The sequence below is a fragment of the Pseudorca crassidens genome, chromosome 21 (assembly GCF_039906515.1).
Source record: "Pseudorca crassidens isolate mPseCra1 chromosome 21, mPseCra1.hap1, whole genome shotgun sequence".
NCBI lineage: Eukaryota > Metazoa > Chordata > Mammalia > Artiodactyla > Delphinidae > Pseudorca > Pseudorca crassidens.
Genome location: NC_090316.1, coordinates 13,823,034 through 13,841,625, shown reverse-complemented (window position 1 = coordinate 13,841,625; position 18,592 = coordinate 13,823,034). Strand labels below are relative to the sequence as shown.

General features: G+C 37.8%; 1 long non-coding RNA gene across 1 annotated transcript in view; it reads right to left on the bottom strand.

Annotated features, from left to right (window-relative positions):
• Window positions 1-978: 978 nt before the first annotated feature.
• The window catches only part of LOC137216126 (uncharacterized), a 78,116-nt gene continuing 60,502 nt past the window's right edge, over window positions 979-18,592 (bottom strand). Inside the window, exon 4 of the long non-coding RNA XR_010939600.1 lies at window positions 979-1,135. This is a non-coding gene — a long non-coding RNA (uncharacterized lncRNA). The remainder of the gene's footprint in view (window positions 1,136-18,592) is intronic.

The window sequence follows — 18,592 nt, the reverse complement described above, 5'->3', positions numbered from 1 at the left end:
AGTTATGGGATATGATTTTATTGTGATTGTGCCCCTCCTGCCATCTTATTGCAGCTTTTCCTTTGTCTTTGGATGTGGGGTATCTTTTTTGGTGAGTTCCAGTGTCTTCCTGTCAATGATTGTTCAGCAGTTAGTTGTGATTCTGGTGCTCTCGCAAGAGGGAGTGAGAGCGTGTCCTTCTACTCTGCCACCTTCTTCCATTCATCACTTGATAAAGGTCTGATTGTTTCCATTTTTTGGCTGTTAATTTGGCTGCTATATACATTGATGTACAAGTTTTGTACATCACTGTGTGGACATATACTTTCATTTCTGTTTTGTCTATAACTAGGACTAGAATTACTAGAACATTTGGTAACTCTACGTTTATTCTGAGGAACTGCTAGACTATTTTTTAAAAGTGGCTACAGCGTTTTCTATTCCCACCAGCAGGATTTCAATCTCTCCACATCCTCACGGACACTTGTTGTTATCTGTTGTTTTGATTATGGCCATCCTCGTAGATGTGAAGTGGTATCTCACCGTGGTTTTGATTTGCATTTCTCTGCTTGCTAAGGATGTTGAGCATCTTTTCATGGGTTTATTGGCCATTTGTATGTTTTCCTCAGTGAAACATGCATTCTTTTCAAATACAAACTATTTCATAATAATATAAATTTTAAGACAAACAATAAATATGAGGAGAAAGATTGAAAAGTTTATGGAGACAGTTCTGTAGATAAACTTTGCTGTAAATGGCAGCAGAGGAAGGAGATAATTCAAAGGAGATGAGAGTTGAAGAAAGACTACAAATATTTTGGTTCAGCATTCTTTTTTTTTTTTAATGCTACAGTGATGATTGTAGTTTATAGCCACCATCTCAGTGGGCACAGAAAGAGGGAGGCAAAGTGAGGAATAGTAATGGGGAGGATGAAAGTGGGATGAGATTGAGTTTATTGCACAACGGAGGGTGACTGAATGATAGAGAGTTGCCTTGTCTGGCCAAGTGTTAGAAGCAGGTTCCTGTAGGTGCAGAAGGAAAGCTCAGAGGCCACTGGATAAGCAGACTTAACTCCACTGTGAATCAGAACCTCCAGTCACTCTTTGCTTTCCTCTCTATCCAGGGACGTTACTTCTCCACATTCCAAGGAACTAGCTAAACAGGAGAAAAAGGAAAAACACACCAACTAGTTAAAAAAGTCACACAATTCTCAAAAAGGCCCTCAAGAGTATGTTAATGTAAATACAGTTTGAACTAAACCACTTGCCTGGTTTAAACACACAAAAAGACCTTATTAAAAATGAGTTTTGTAAGAAACCCTTGCATGAATTATTTGAATAACTGAACCATTGAAGGGTGAAATTAAAATAAATGTAATCAAATCAAGGTATGCAGTATAAGTGAAGAAAACTACAGTTCAAATTCTGAGTTTTATAAAAATATTTATATAGACTATAACTATCAAAGTTATCTCAATTAGGCTATTGTTCTTATTCCTTAATGTTTTAGTGTATAATGATAAAGAGCAATAAAACAAATAAAACCTCTTTGATTTGGACATAAAGGGGAAATCCAGGCTATGGGAAATACAGTGGGACCTTCAGTGTATGTACAGATGTACATAGGCTGGCATTAAACTATTGCCTTACTTTCAGTCCCACACTTGTGTCCTCTGTCTGTGATGCCAGGCCCAGGACTCTGTAAACCACATTTCTCTTGTGCCAGCCGACTACCTGTTAAGCTCTCCTAATTAGGAGATGCTAGAGGCAGACTAGAAGGCTGAAGGAGGGAGAAGGAACACAGTTTCTCCTGTTTGCTTCCTGCTCCTTTCAGTGACATCTCAGCATTTATTTTCCATCCCAGCAATGATAGCGTGTTTCAATAGCAACAGTTGGGTCCAGTTTGTAGTTCTGACAACGTTCCTAGAACTAGTTTTACTGTACTTCAGTACCAGCACCAGCTGGCAAGCACCCATCCTGAGAGATCTGGGCCCCAGCTCTGAGAAGTAGCTCAGCTTCTAAATTATAATAATTCTAACCTTGTGTCTGTTCTCTTTGCCCTAACGGTGGTAGGTGATTCCTACAGCTTCCTATCCCATGATATTTTAGTATTCCTTTTTGTCTTTTCAGTTCTTCAATATCTGGCTGGTTAACAGTTCTTTATATTAAATATCTCTAAAAATGACTGTTGCGGTTTCTATTCTGTATCTTAAGTGGACCCTCACTAAATGACTCTATAGTCATTCAGGTTCCCGGAGCATAGTGAGATATAGTTTATGTAAAATTATTATATATATTTTATAATACATTATTATTTTAATATACTTCAGTATTGAGTAAGCTAAGCTACAAATTTATATGTTTGTCAGTGAAAATGACCCGTAGTTGCCTTTTCTGATACTATCTTTTACTGTTTTCTTTTTTTTTTTTTTTTTTTTTCTTTTTTGCGGTACGCGGGCCTCTCACTGCTGTGGCCTCTCCCGTTGCAGACAGAGCACAGGCTCCGGACGCGCAGGCCCAGCAGCCATGGCTCACGGACCCAGCCGCTCCGTGGTATGTGGGATCCTCCCGTACTGGGGCACAAACCCGTGTCCCCTGCATCGGCAGGCGGACTCCCAACCACTGCGCCACCAGGGAAGCCCCTCTTTTACTGGTTTTGATATTAGTGTTATGTGATCTTTGAGGAATGAGCTAGGAAGCATATTATGTACTTTTAAATTAATTAAATTTTATTGACATTACTTTTTTAGATCAGTTTAAGGTTCATAGGAAAATTGAGGGGAAGGTACAGAGATTTCCTATATACTCCCATGCCCACATATGCATAGATTCCCCTGTTATCAACATCCCCACCAGAACTGTACCTTTGTTATCATTGATGAACCTACATTGACACATCATAATTACCCAAAGTCCATAGTGTACCTTAGGGTTCCTTCTCGGTGTTATATATTCCATGGGTTTGGACAAATGTATAATGACATGTATCCATCATTACGGTATCACACAAAGTATTTTTATTGTCCTTAAAATCTTCTGTGTTCTGCCTCTTTATTCCTACCCCATGCCTTAACCCCTGGAAACCACTGATTTTTACTGTCTCCATAGTTTTGCCTTTTCGAGAATGTCATTTAGTTGGAATCACACAGTCTGTAGCCTTTTCCGATTGGCTTCTTTCACTTACTGTATGTTTTGAAATAATTGGTATAAATTGGAATTATCTGTTTCTTGAAAGTTTATGAAATTTATCTGTAAATCCATCTGGATCTTGTACAATTTTTAAGATAGTTCTTCAGCTGACGTTTCAATTTATTCTAAATCTATATTTTCTATTTTTTGTGGAGCCAATTTTGAAAATTTTAGTTTTCTTAAAAGTGTCTATTTTCATCTAGATAAGTAATATAGTATTTTTTATAAAAGTTTAAAGTCATTACCTGTATTTCTACTTTTGTTCACAACATTGTTAATTTATATTTTATCTCTTTTTTGAAATTATACATCCCAAAGTTTTTTAAATGGTTGATCTTTCCAAAAATCACCTTTTGGTTTTATTGCTAAACTTTTCTTATTTTCTAATCTCATTAATCTCTTTTTTAACCTCAATTATTTCTGCCCTAATTTTCTGAGAGTTAAAATCTAGTTGAAAGCTTAGTTCAACAATTTTCGGTCTCTCTTTTTTAAAATACTGCTTTGATGTAACACTGTGGGTGTAGCCTCATGTTCTCATTCTCACACTCTTCAATACTTCTGTACAGTTTGTAATTTTCATTTTGTTTCCCCCTTGACCTAAGAATAATTTTGAATGTGATTAACAATTCCAGTTATTTAATAATTTTTTCAGTGGGAGGGCTGTGCTAACATTTTTTGTTAAGGTTATTAATTTCTGTTTTGTTTTTTTTTTGCATTATCCTTGGTGGTTGCCATGATTTCCACTTTTGAGAATTTGTTGAAATTTCCTTTGTGGCTTAATAATACATGGTAAACTTTGTCAATGTGTTTGAAAAAAAGTGTATAGAGTTTGAATTTCATGTGTAATGTTTTATTCGTTCTAATTAATTGTTTTGACTCCTTGTTTTATCAGATTTTGAGACAGCTTTGTTAGCATCTTCCTTTAAGATTTTTTATTGTTCATATCTCTTTGTATTTATAGTTTTTCATTATATACATTTCAAAGCTATTTTATTAACTATTTATAGATTTATAACTATTGTAGCTTCTTACTGGAGTCCTCCTTTTTTTAAGGAATCATTTAATATTTTCACATTAATTTTTCCTTTGTCTTATATTCTTCTGTAATTTGCCTAATGTGTATTTTTCCACATTGTTATTTTAGATTTTCATGTGTGCTTTCAGTTTTAGGACATTTAAGGATGTCTCTATAGACAGTTTATAAAAAAGGTGTTTTTTGTTTTTTTTTTTTAACCTAATCTGTGAGTTGCTATCTCTTTTAATAGATGCGTTTAACCCCCTGGCATATGTAGTATAACTAACAATTCATTTAACTTTTTCTGGAAATTTTATTTTGTTTTCTAATTACCTCACTTGCTATATATTTCTCTTTTTACCTCCTTTCCAGCCTTTTACATTAATTTTTTTTTCCTCACTCTGTTTGGAAGATAATTTTGAGTAATTATGTCTGTATTTCTCTTGTACAAACATGTATTTAATTATTCAGAGTTGCAATCTTCCCCATTATTTAGACAGGTACCTCTGTGCATTTGTCATTTTTATATAGTTTGGAATTTTAGTTTGATAGTTGCTGTGGTTTTATTGTTCTGTTAACATGTTGAGACAACTCTAAATGTTCTTTTGTTGTTGTTATTGTTCATCATTACTCTTTGAATTCCACTTTTTCTTCATGTATTTTTTTTTTTTTTTTTTTTTTTTTTTTTTTGCTGTACACGGGCCTCTCACTGCTGTGGCCTCTCCCCTTGCGGAGCACAGGCTCCGGACGCGCAGGCTCAGCGGCCATGGCTCACGGGCCCAGCCGCTCCGCGGCATGTGGGATCTTCCCGGACCGGGGCACGAACCCGTGTCCCCTGCATCGGCAGGCGGACTCTCAACCACTGCGCCACCAGGGAAGCCCTCTTCATGTATTTTTAATCTTTACTTTTCCTTTTCTTTCTTTCCCCTCTCTCCCCATCTCCCACTCTTTGCATCCTCTAGTAATCGTTTCAGACAGCATTTGCAAGCAGTAAATAATGTCAATCTTTTTCTCTTCTCCTGTAACTTCTGTAAGTTGGATATCCTGTATTTATTCATCTGGTTAGTTTTTATTTCTGTAGGCAAAATTTCAATCTCCTCAACCTCTTGTTGATTTTATTTTAGGATGAAATATTCTCTTGAATCTTTTGTTGGAATATTATCTATAATGATCAGAAGTCCTGGCCTGCTCACACTATCAATTTTCTTTGCATGTAAATTTCTTCTCTTTTTTGAATTTTCTATTGCACTTTCATGGTGTTGGCTTTCTCTAAATATTTGATGAGTCTTGCACATATTTGTAACTGAAATTCTCTCTTAAACTCAGAGAATGCTGTATCTGGTTTTGCAGCCTGCTTGACGGGAGAAGCAGGACCAGTTTGTTTTTTTTTTTAATTAATTTTTATTGGAGTATAGTTGCTTTACAATGTTGTGTTAGTCTCTTGCTGTACAGCAGAGTGAGGACCAGTTTTTGAGTGAGATCATAAGTAGATAGAACTCTGTGTCCAGGGCTCACTATTCTCCTGGGTGTCGAGAGTTGCCTGGAACAGCATCCTGTCTCTCCGCCCGCTCTCCCTTACCTGAAGGGGGAGTTTCTTGTTTCTCTTGCCTGGCCCTTGGGCAGGTTCAGGAGAGCAGGGCCGAGAGGGAAGATGTGTGTGTTCTGGACCCTCTCCTGCTCCTGCCGTCCGCCAACCTCAGACGTGGGGGCAACCGTGCTTCCCCTGCTCTGTGCAGCTTCCCTCTCTTAGTTGCATCTTAGGCTGTGGTCTCCTCCTTCAACCCAATCCTCTACTTTCTGGAGTCCTTATAGTGTCTCCTTTGTTTTCTACTGTTGAGATGAATTCATTTATTTTGTTTCCTGGCTTGTAAAGGGATTTGTGCCAGGAGCGGAGGCAGCGCGCTGCCCTCAGCCCACCATCCTGAGCTCGGATTACCCTTCACTCCCTAAGATAGTTTTCCTTAAACAAAAATAGCAAAATTCAGTAGCCTCTTTAACATCCTACGTGTATTGTTTTGTTTGGGGCTTTGCTTCTGTTTCTAAACCACAACTCACAAAACATAAGGGTGGTAGCCAGAATTAACATTAATCAGCTAGCAGCTGCTTTGGGCTATCGTTTTTAGTTATGCTTAGGCATTCTGTATTTTCATCCTATGTTTTCACATTCTAGAAAAGTAAATCTAGGGCTGTATCTGTGTATTTTTAGTCTCGGAGAATATTGAAATGGAGGATAGGTGTTGGACAATTTTCTCATTCATTCGCCAATTGGAATGTTTTCTGTCATTCAACCAAATGAAGATGCAAAACAATAAAAATATTTTTTCAGAGAAGGTAGACATATCCAAGCAGTGTTTGTTTTTTTTTTTTCTCGGTACGCAGGCGTCTCACTGTTGTGGCCTCTCCCCTTGTGGAGCACAGGCTCCGGACGCGCAGGCTCAGTGGCCATGGCTCACGGGCCCAGCCGCTCCACGGCATGTGGGATCTTCCTGGACTGGGGCACGAACCCGTGTCCCCTGCATCGGCAGGCGGACTCTCAACCACTGCGCCACCAGGGGAGCCCCCAAGCAGTGTTTTTAAAGTATGAGATGTGATTTGTTTGCATTTTATTGTCTTCTGAATATATCCCTAAATAATTGAAATTGATGAGAGACGTTTACTAATGATCCCAGAGGAATTTGCTGCTGAGGCTCAAATACAAAGATGCCGTGTGATGATCTGGAAGGCTGGTTAAAGAAAGCTGCAATATTGGCTACTTTGTTGGTGTGCTTTACAAAACATCCCTGGAATTTAATAGGGGATTCTTATTGTATTCGATGGTCTAGTGAGAAAAATTCACAAAACCTTTTCTGGGCTGATCCTCTGACATATCAACATTTAAATAATCTGTGAAGTGTTGGTGGGTGTGTGATTCTATTCTAGGAAACTTAATAGATTGTTCAGTGGGTGTTTGCCTCCATATATACCCACCTCAGATCCTCACTGTCACACGTGACTCTTTTCTCTTCCAATTTAAAAAATCCTTCAGAGAAAGATATTAGATAATATTCCATGTGACCGGCACTATTTCCATTGCCTCATCTGAATATTTTATGCTATAGGGTAATTTAATTCTTGTATTCTTTCCTTAGTGGCCATAATAATAATTATTACTACTACTTTTTGGGCTTTACTTCTCTACTTGTAAATATAGGAATGCACATGAAAGTTATTTATAAACTATAAAGCACTTTTCAAAAATATTAATATTATCTAATGCTAATATTATCATTAGTGTAATATCCTGTTACCAGCATCATTGACTTTAAGGACTTTGGATTAAAAAGTAATGAGAAAGTGTGTGTGTGTGTGTGTGTGTGTGTGTGTGTGTGTGTCTTCCTTTCTCTTTTGGTAAGTATATGGTTCTTCTCAATATAAGGAAATAAAAGACTTCCTGAACTTTCTAGCTGCGCACCAGAAAACTTTTCAGCAAACAAATTGATGTTTTCATATATCAGTTGGCTTGAGGATAAGGTGTTGGCATGATATTTAAAGAGAATAAGTTATGAGTAAGTTTGGTGACTTCAAGGAAGTAATTAAACTAGAATCAATTATGATAAGTAAACACACATTTTGGAGGAACTTGGAGCTTCTCAAAGAAAATCAGCAATTTAGCGGAGAGTGGTCTGCATTCTCTTTATGCTATAGTAGCCATGAGTCTAAATCTTTCATGCCTGCTCTTCATTTTCTGTGAAACTGGGATCATACTAGCCCTCCCCTTCTTAAAAACTTGTTATAAAAATACATTATGAATTGTAAAATCACAGGAGGCTACCAGTGGCTTCAGTGTTCATCTAACACCGTTATTTTCCCAAAAAGGAAACAGCTTCAAGTGGACAAATGATTTGTCCCAGGTCAAAAAACTCGTTGAGATATAATGAACTGAAGGCTTTTTAAATCGGAAGAGGTTTTTAGTTATATATTTAAATCTTTTACTAAATCAGAAGTTCTCTACAACCTGTCTTACAATCATTTTGAGATCTTTCCATGCTAAGAATATGACTGCTTTTTTCAGAGCAGAGTGTTCTATTTTTGGACCACTCTAATTTTAGGCAGTCATTGCTTGTGATGAATTGGACCCTGGGTTCATGTGACTCCTATACCTTGACTCTGTCACAGGTGGGATTCCTCAGGAAGCAGACTCTAAAATAGAAATGAGCATGCAGGAGGTTTATTAGGGAATGCTTCGGGGTTCAACACTTATGGAAAGGAAGAGAAAGAAACAGGGTTTGTCAGAGAGAGAAGTAACCTGCAGTGCAGTTACAATGGAATGTTTTAACTGAGGTTGCAAGGAATTTGGAAGATGGAATCACTTTCAAGTGGTCTTGAGTTGGAATAAGAAGGCCAGGCCCTTAAACCTCTATGTCTATCAGTTGCTGAATACAGGCAGCCCTGGGTAGGGGCTGTGGCCTTGCTGAAACAGTTTTCTTTTGCTTAGCCAATCCCAAATGGGACTGGCCTCTGAGGACTGTTTACAGTTGGCACTACTGGTGGCTAAAGAGCAGAATTCCTTTATTTCTGAAAGGGAGTATGGGTGGTACTTCATAGCATCCACCACGAATGATAAATTTTAACATTTTCTTATGAACTTCTACTAAAAAAAATCCCTACTGTCTTTAACTGGGATTTTGTTGTATCTATAGATAAATTTAGGGAGAATGGATATATTAACAATCTTGAATCCACATCCAGATATGTTATACCTCTCTATTTATTTAGGTCTTCTTTAATTTCAGTTAGCAATATTTTATAGTTTTCTGTGTACAAGCCCTAAACACATTTGAACACATTTGTCTTTAAGTATTTGATGCATTTTTGATGCTCTTTTAAATGGTATACTTAAGTTCTTATTTAGAATATTTATTGCTAGTATATAGAAGTACAGTTATTGATTTTGTAGATTGGTCTTGTATTCTGACCCTTTGCTAACAAACTCACTAATTAGTCATAGTGGGTTTTCTCAGTAAATGCCTTAGAATTTTCTATGTTCATGATCATATTGTCCATGAATACAAAAGTTTTACTTCTTTGTTTCCAATCTGTATGCCTTTTTATTTCCCTTTGTTGCCGTATTGCAGTGGCTTAGAGCTGCAGTAGATTGGAGTAGAAGTGCTGGAAGCAGACATCCTTCCCTTGTTCCCAATTTGGTTGAACAACATTTAGTCTTTCATTAAGTAAGATGTTAGTAAATTATAGTAGGTGAATGAAAATTCTAGAGTAGCAACATGAAAAATATGCATTAAGAGACAATTGCTTATAGTCACTTTAACTGCATCAATACTGGATACAGCAGTAGTTGGGACAGGTGTGAATAATTGCCTCCTTCCTAGCTTTGTTAGAGAGCACATTTCTCATCCTTTAGAAACTTTTCCAAAGTAACAATGGAATAACCAATTCTTTAGCATATGGAAGAATCATAATGTCCTGCAAAAATAATCATGTAGAGGAAAATTAAGTAACTCTATCAGATATTCATCACTTATGTTCGCTGATGTTCACGCTGAGAGAAGTTCATGCTTAGATTAATCTTCAAACAAACTTGTCCGGGATAAATCTTTTTGCCTGGCCTTCTTTGGAGGGGATGTTGACATTTTAACATTAAAATTATAAACACATGTCATATTTATATAATATCTAAACGCCAGCCACTGCTGCAAGAACAGAGCATGAGCATACTTATGGACTCATTTCTCTACCACTTCCCCCAACCCAGCCCTTCTTTATATAGGAATTCAGCTTCCTCTTAAAATCTCCCTTAGTCAGTTCTGGAATATTTGAGGATTGTTTCTCAGTTGTGTCTAGGAACAAGGTTTTTCCCATTGTACTATGTCTGCCTCCTCATTTAGATCTCACTTGTTTCTGCTGGTACTGCTTTTCCTGAAAATGTCAATGTTTCTGCTGTGCATACAGTCCACTGGTGTTCCTGAGAGACACTCCTTTAGATGCTTGACTCTGTGAAGGGCTTTATCATTTATGCCCTGAAGCATCAGTGGTCTTGGTCAGAGTTTCCATAGTCTTTCCTGAAGTCGGCTCCTTTCCCTCCGCAGGGGTCACACCAGAGGGAGAGTGGAAAATTTCTTGCTCTCCTCTTTGCCGTCTTTGACATTTCTCTCATCTTCTCCAACCAGTCATACCACAAACAAGCAAACAACAACAGCAATAAAGTCAAACATTTTCTTCCTTAGTCAAAATATTAAAACCTTTATGCATATACCTGCAAGGGTCACCTACAAACCAGTGATAAACAAATCTGGCCTCAGTTGGAGACCTGGCTATACAGCAATGCTTCGATTGACTACAGTCAACCAGTTTGGTTTCATTTGCAAAACAATGCAACAGTCATTTACTGAAAACTCATAGAATCATAATCATACAGTGAGGGACATTGAAATGAAAATAGATGAAAGCAAAAATGTAATCTTCTCAATGCCTTGAAATTAGAACAGCTTCTACTTCACATAGCCTTTTTGTTTTGTCATTATTTTTTCAAATTAACTAAAATCCAGCTCATTATTTTCCAGGCACAAATATTTGTTCACTATATTTAAACACATAAATATTTGATGCCTGAATTAGCAGTGGACACTTGACAGAAAATGGAGTAGAGCTGATTGTGACATTATATGCAAATGAGGAGTGCCAGATCTCTTCATGTGTTGAGATTTCCAGACAGTCAAAAATGACACTCTCTAAAAACCCAGAGCTGTACATTCCAAGGTGTATACAGGACCAAAGGTAGTACTGGATGTTACTAGTTGTAGTCATTGACTTTAATCAGCAATGCCAAGCATGATATTTAGAGGATGACTGAGGACATTAGCATCTTGTAAATATCAAACATGATCATTCCCTGCATTGCTTCTGAATCCTCTACTCTCAAGCATAGTCAGATATTTTCCTGTGTCTCATTTTTACTCAGTTGGAAAAACAAAAGCTGGAACAAAGATACCACCTCATTATTTAATCACCATTTCTTAAATAAATACAATAGTTATTACTCTTATTTATAATAACCAGTCGTATAATAATGCCTCCCTCTAGAGAGAGATTTTCATTCATAAGACAATTTTCTGAATTCCTCTACTCATTTATCAAACTGGAAGTTTTGATGAATTAATCAGTTAAAATTTTTTAAAACTTTTAGTTTTCTTCAACTCTGAAAATTTAATGAGCTGATCTGGCTCATAACGTATGTAAACATGAATATATGTATTTCATTCTCCCATAAAATTTTGGCACCAATACAGATAACAAAAGTTTTAATTCACAATTTCTTTGCTGTCTCAATTAGAGGTTTTAAGCCTATTCCTTCAAGCTGCCACTGCATGAGTCATCAGGAAATAGAAATCAACATCCTGAAATAACTTGAATTGGGGTCTGGTGAATGGTAGGACGAAGCAGTATCTCACCAAATGAAAGCTTTTTATTAACTCTGAAGAAAATAAAACCATCATCAGGCTACAAGTCTTTAATGGAGCTTGAGAAGCATAACTTCCCTAGTTTGGTGGTAGATGTTTCCAGGCTGAGAAAAACTGGTTCTGCCCAGATCGGATGGTAGTGACCTGCTCATTTCCTGCACTTGCTATCATGAAATTTCAGTCCCAACTTCATATCTGCTGATGGGTTTCATATCCTTCTCCCTCTTCTCTTCCTGTTAAAATTGGAGCCATTTTTCAAGGTCTAGCTCAGGTCTTTCCTTGGAAACCTTTTCTGATCCAGCTTGATTGAATCTCTTCTTCCTCTTAGCTCCTAACAGCATTTCTAATCTGTACTAGTCATCTGACCCTGAATCATATGCTATTTTGTTTAGTTCATTGCATTTTCAGAGCTGTTTGATCTCCGTAGCTAGATTAAAGAGTCTTTTAGCGCAAGGCTGTTCGTTTTATGCTTATATGGCCCAATGATCCCCAGGGATCAAACCCGTGCCCCCTGCAGCGGAAGCACAGAATCCTAACCACTGGGCAGCCAGGTACAGGGGGGAACTATTATGTGTCACTGATCTGGAACCATAGGCTGTAATCTTTTTGCTCCAGGAGGCCTGCTTTCATTGGGATCTAAGTGTATCTATCAGGTCTATTCTAATTTGTATGATCATAGGTAATGGTCCTGGAGTCAGATAAACCTAAGTTCAAATTCTAGCTCCATCACTTATGAAATGTGAATGTGGGCAAGTTTCTTAATTTCTTTAAGCAACAATTTGCTCACCTGGAAATAAAAGGATTAATACAATTGTTGAGAGGATGGAATCAGATAATGCCCATTAAGCACTTAGCATGGTACCTGGCACATAGTTAGCACTAAATAATGGTAAGTATTATTGTCTCAAGTGCTATAGGTGTTGAAGCATGGTAGACACTCAGTGGCACTGGTCAGTGAGGAAGGAGGATTGTCTGGGGTGATCCTTGCCCAGAGTTGTGAAGCTGATCAGCTAGTCATCAAAAATCAGAGTCCAACACAGTGGGGTGAACTCACACTTGGTGTAGGTCAGTGTCAGGGAGGATGCAGTGTGTCATTGAGACCCATGCCAACAGGAGTTGCTGGCAGTAACAATTCTAGAAATTCAGTTTCTGACCAGTACTGGTTTTGGGTGGTCTTTTCAGTTTGGATCAAGACAGCAGCTAGGATTTCTGAAAACAGGACCAGTTTTTCTAAAAAGCAGGTCAGGGGAGGGAGAGGTCGACATTCAGGTGCCTAGTCAAGCAAATAAGTGTTTAATGTTTTGTTGGTTTAATGTTAATGCTTTTTCTTCCAGCAAAGACCCAAAGTCCTTCTGCCTCTTCTCGTTTGGAGAGTCATCTACATTCATTGTTACCATTTTCTCATCTCCATTCTCTCACCAACCCAGTGCAAAAGAGTCTCCTTTCCTACAGGACCACCAAAATCTCTCCCGTGGAGATCGTTAGTGACCTTCGCATTTCTGGCTCCGTGCCCCCATCCTTCATCTCACTAGCGCTGAGCTCAGTTACCTACCCTCTTATTCCTGAATGAGAAGTTTCTCTGCTTTTGGCTGCTCTCAGACCAGTCACACGCTCTTCATATTCCTGTCTCCTTTTTGGATTCTCCCAGCCAGCTTTTTTCCAGGTTCCTCTTTCTCCCATCATGAAATGTTGGTATTCCTCAAAATTCTTCGTCCCTCCTTTCTTGCAGCTCTACACACTCTCCTTCATGGACCTTGCCTACCTTACCAGATGGTGCTCATGAGTTCACCCACCAGCTTTCTGTTGAAGGCTTCTGAAACTCTGGTGTGTATCTAGATCTTTTTCCTGAGCTCTGACCTACACTTCCAGTTTACTACCAGACATCTCAAACAGACTCTTACAACTCTCCAAATTTATTTATTTTTATAAATTTATGTGGTTTTTGTTTTGTTTTGTTTTTTTTTTTTGGCCACGCCGCTCGGCTTACAGGATCTTAGTTCCCCGACCAGGGATCAAACCCGTGCCCCCTGCAGTGGAAGCACAGAGTCCTAACCACTGGGCAGCCAGGGAAGCCCCCAGCTCTCCAGATTCACTCTTTCTCCCGTGAACCCATGTTCTTCTGGGTGGATATGTCTTGTTTTGCCTGCCATCTGCAAACATATGGACTAGAGTGCTTACTTAAAAGTGTTCTTTTTCTAACTACGTGTTACCACATAGCTTAGTCAGTTTTGCCGCATCCCTTTATGTATGGATTTAGGAAATGTACCCACAAAAAGCTTCAGTCTTTGGAAATTGCATAATCAGAGATACTATTTTTTCCTACGGGAAACCAAATATATTGTTCGTTAAAAATGGTAGGTAAATTCGACATCATTTGCATCGTAGAAACTAATGTGTGTGCTGATTATAATCCCAGTATCAATGGAGCTTACACCATTAGCATCTGCAATACTATTACTTGAGATAATGCTGACAGTAAAGTTTTATGTTTGTTAAAATAGTAATTGAACATAATTTAGAAAATCATATAGTGCTACAGTGCTTATAATACTGTGCAGTGGTTATCAATCCCAGAGGAAGACTCTGCCCACTTCTGCCCACTGCATCATGGTATCAGAGTTAACAAGGGAAACGTAACCCAGTCAAGCACTGGATGGAACAATGCTTTACTCACATAGAGAAGAGACAGAGCAAAATCACCTTCAGTAGTAGGCATTCCATTTCCCGTGGCCAGCAGGTCTCTCCTGGAGGCCAGTGCAGGGCATTTCACCTCATGCACCCCTCTCATAGCAGAAGGACCACAGTAGACAGACCTTGTCCCCTCTCTGAGGGGGACAGATGTAACAGCGAGGTTGGCAATGTACCATATGACGCACACACTTTAAGCAGAAACAAAGTGCTCATCGAGCCTGCAGGGAGGAAAGATATTCCCACACAAGGGGATGATGAGCCTGGTGCAGGCTGTGTGGACTCTTTACCTCTGGGTAAGGAAGTGTCCTAGGCCCGAGGCCCATTCTGAGTGGACATCGAAAGACTGACCACAGGAGACTGCCTTTCCCAACAAAAAACATTCCCTGACCTCACCCCTCCCAAACCCAATTGTTCACGTCCTAGAGGCAACCACTTTCACTGTTTTAGTTGTTTCTTCTAGTGTTGCTTCTACATTTCTAAGTAAAATGCTTATACTGTGAATTCTTGACTACACTTTATTATTTGTCGACTTCTTAAGAGTTTTGCTTTCTTATATCACTCCTGTCTCCTCTCCATCCTAATACATTTATATCCTAATTTCTATTTAAATTAATGTTTAGGATTTTTATTATCATGGCTTTGGTTATAGCTGAGCCCTGTAGTGTACTATAGTACATTTTCTTTTTGCTGCCAAATGTTTTTGGTTTTCCTGGAGTTCAAACGTTCTTATTTTTAATGTGTTTTAAATTTCTACCTGCTACTAAATCAGCCACGTGCTTTGCACAAGAACTTTAAACATCTTCCCAATGTGATCAGGTTCATTTTTTTTTTTTTCTTGTAGAATTCCTGCTGGAACCCTCTATCCTACTCTAATCTTAACTGGTTACAATCTAAGCCTCGTCTTTTCATTCCTTCTGAGAGTTCTCTCTACCTTTCTCCTTGATTCTTTTTAGGATTACTGGATTTCTTGATTACTGTGTCTTAGATTATACCTCACATTGGTGGAGAACATTCCCCAGTAATTTCCTGAGAAAGGAGTCAAGGGAAGTAATATTTGGGAGGAACTTGAATGCTGAAACTATGTATTTTGTTGTCACATTCGATTAGCAATTTTGCATGACATTGAATTTTCAATAAAAAATCCCTTTCTCACTGAAATTCTAAGGTAACTTTCCATTGTCTATTATTTCCAGTGTTGCTATGAGAAATCTAATGATGCTTGGATTAGTAATTTTCATATATGATATTGTTTTCTCTGAAGCTTTTGGGAGATTCTCTTTCTTCTTGATATTCTGAAATTTCACAGTGAAGTACTGTGGTATGGCCCCAGTTCCTGAATAGCTCCTGAAGTATGAGAGACTTAAACATGTTTTTTCCTATTCAGTGGAGTTTCAGGGTGGGTGGAGAAGAGATAAATCTGTCCTGTATACAGGGTTCAGTCTTCCCTGTTTAACTAGAAGTCTATACTAAATGGTTTAATCCAAATCACCTCTAAATCTTTTTTTTTTTTTTTTTTTTTTTTTTTTTGTGGTACGCGGGCCTCTCACTGTTGTGGCCTCTCCCGTTGTGGAGCACAGGCTCCGGACGCACAGGCTCAGCAGCCATGGGTCACGGACCCAGCTGCTCCACGGCATGTGGGATCTTCCCGGACCGGGGCACGAACCCGTGTCCCCTGCATCGGCAGGCGGATTCTCAACCACTGCGCCACCAGGGAAGCCCTAAATCTTAATATATTAAATAAAAATTTCTCTTTGGGAATCAGAAGTCTTTCATTCTCTATGAATCCTCCAAAATAATTTAGTGATTAAGAAAGTAAATGTATTTCCTTAAGATTTTATAAGCCTTTTGGTTAGGTGTTAAAGTATATATTAAGACTTTTCTTGGATAATTATTTTTAAATTGGTCCATTAGGTTTTATTTCACTATTCTGAGTCATTTGGTTTTCTCTTATTAGAAAGTCTTTTGAATTGTAAGATGTATTTTTAAGACGTGACTCCTAGGTCTAACATTAAAAAAAAAAATCAAAACGCATGCTCTTAGCAAATGTTATCAGAATTAGTCAAATGCCAGAAATTTATAAGCATTTACTCTGAGCCTAGCAATATGCCTGGTTCCTTGGACTCTAAAATATTGGAAAAATCGCTTGATATGAAATCAGTGAACTTGGAATTTAATCCCAATTCTACCACTGGCTACATGACCTTGAAAAAAAGAAAATTTTTTGACCTTAAGTTCTTAGTATGTAAAATTGGGCTTAAACTAGTTCGCCTAACAAGTAATATTCAGTGATTCATTGATAATTATAAATATACAGAAATAGACTAGATGTAGGTGTAGATAGAGATATTATAAATGGCATGGTCCTTGTTCACAAGGACCTGGAAAACTACAAAGTCAGCATTAATATCAAACAAAAAGATATAACTCTGTTAGGTTTTCTCCTGTTCTTTAATATCTCTTTTCTTCCAATTTATCCTTTTAAATAATCTAACTAAAGTGAACCTGGGTCATGTCATTTTCTAGCTCAAAAATCTCTCCATGGTCCACAGGATGCAGACCTTCACTCTTTTTCTTCTAATGTTCAATCGTGCCCTAGGTACCAACATTGCCAATAATTTCAGATTCTGCAAAAACATTGCACATAGCAAGTGCTTTCTAAATATTCATTGATTTGAACACAATAGTAAACAGACCAAGATGGTATGAATGCGTTTTTGTGTTCATAACTGAAACCTTATTCTTCAATTCCACTTTTATCTTCTATGCTGGCAGTAATATTGCTCAGATTTCTAAGAAAACATGTTTTTCTGGTTCAAGAAGATATCATTTTGGTGGGTCAGGGTGTGGAGATCAGTGGGAGGGAAGATTTTACTTGTAAAACCACTACTAAATAGTTGAAATATGAGCTATCCTACTGCTAAATCCCAAGGCTTTTCCCAATCCTCAGAGGAAAAAAGTTAATGATAGACTTTGCTGAATTTGAAATGTTTCTTTCATATATCTGTCATATCCTTTTGATGCTTACTTGTCTATATGAGGATTATAGTAAACTGTGATTCCCAATTTATGACAAAATCCACTTTTCATTATTTAAATTCATTACTATTTCATCCTGCTTTCTGTGTGATTACTCAGAATAAACTATGAGTAGAAGCAAGGGAGACATGGAAGGAAAAGTATCATGGTACCGAAGTTGAGAGGAGTTTAAGCAGAGGAGAGAGGGAACAAAACTGAGGAGAAATGGTGGGCAATCCAAGAAGGAAAGGGATGGATGGGAAATAGGGACTTCTGAACTGAAGAAGCAAGTTACCACACAAGGAAATCTGGCTCCAGAGAACAATTTATTTTAATACACTTCCTTTTGCTGTTTCATTAACTCAGGAATACTTGGCTTTTTACTGTTGCTATGGAGGCAAAATAAGAATTAAAAACTTACTGGTACAAAACAAGATATAACTTATTTAAATGATAGAAAGACTAGAACAATCACATTCATTTTGCTCTTCTTACTATAAGCTCTAATCCTCCATGATACCTCTCTACGCACAGAGTATTTATTAAGAAAAAACTTTGGTGATGATATTACTAGTCACATTGACATTTGAAATTAAATGATCAATGGATAATATAAAGAAGGCCAGGACAGAGTAATTTTGTAATATTTTAAGTCACATTGATGAGACACTTGATAAGAAAATGATTTGCTTTTATTGTGGCATCACTGTTTGTTCTGAGTAAAGCTAGAAAACAAATAACATAATTTGCATAATGAAACCATTGAGAGTAAATCGGGGTCATTCATCAGGGTATCTGTACCATTTTGACTTACAGTTTAAATTCATCCAAGTTTATTTCTCTCCTTACCCCAGCTAAACAATGTTTTTGATTTATTCTTGCCATTTAGTGTCACATAAAATAAGATGTTCTTCTAGGAGGAGAAACAGTTTGTCAAGTAGAACTATATTAAGTGAAACATTCTCTCTGATATGTTTTTAATTTGTTTTATCCCATTTTGCTATTGTAATTTTCCCACCTGCCAGTGGAGATAAGGGACCGTTCAATTCTTCTTCCTTTGGCTCACTAAGGCCACATGTTCATTTTGTCAAGGAGGGTCCACCTGTCTCCAGCAAGAAGGATGGAAGTAACTCAGAAGGGAAGATCCTGCCCTGGGACTCAGCCAAGAGGTCTGACCATCCAGGAGTCAGTTAACAAACGCTCCTGCACACCTGACTACTATTTATCAAACATTGTTTTAGGATCTGTA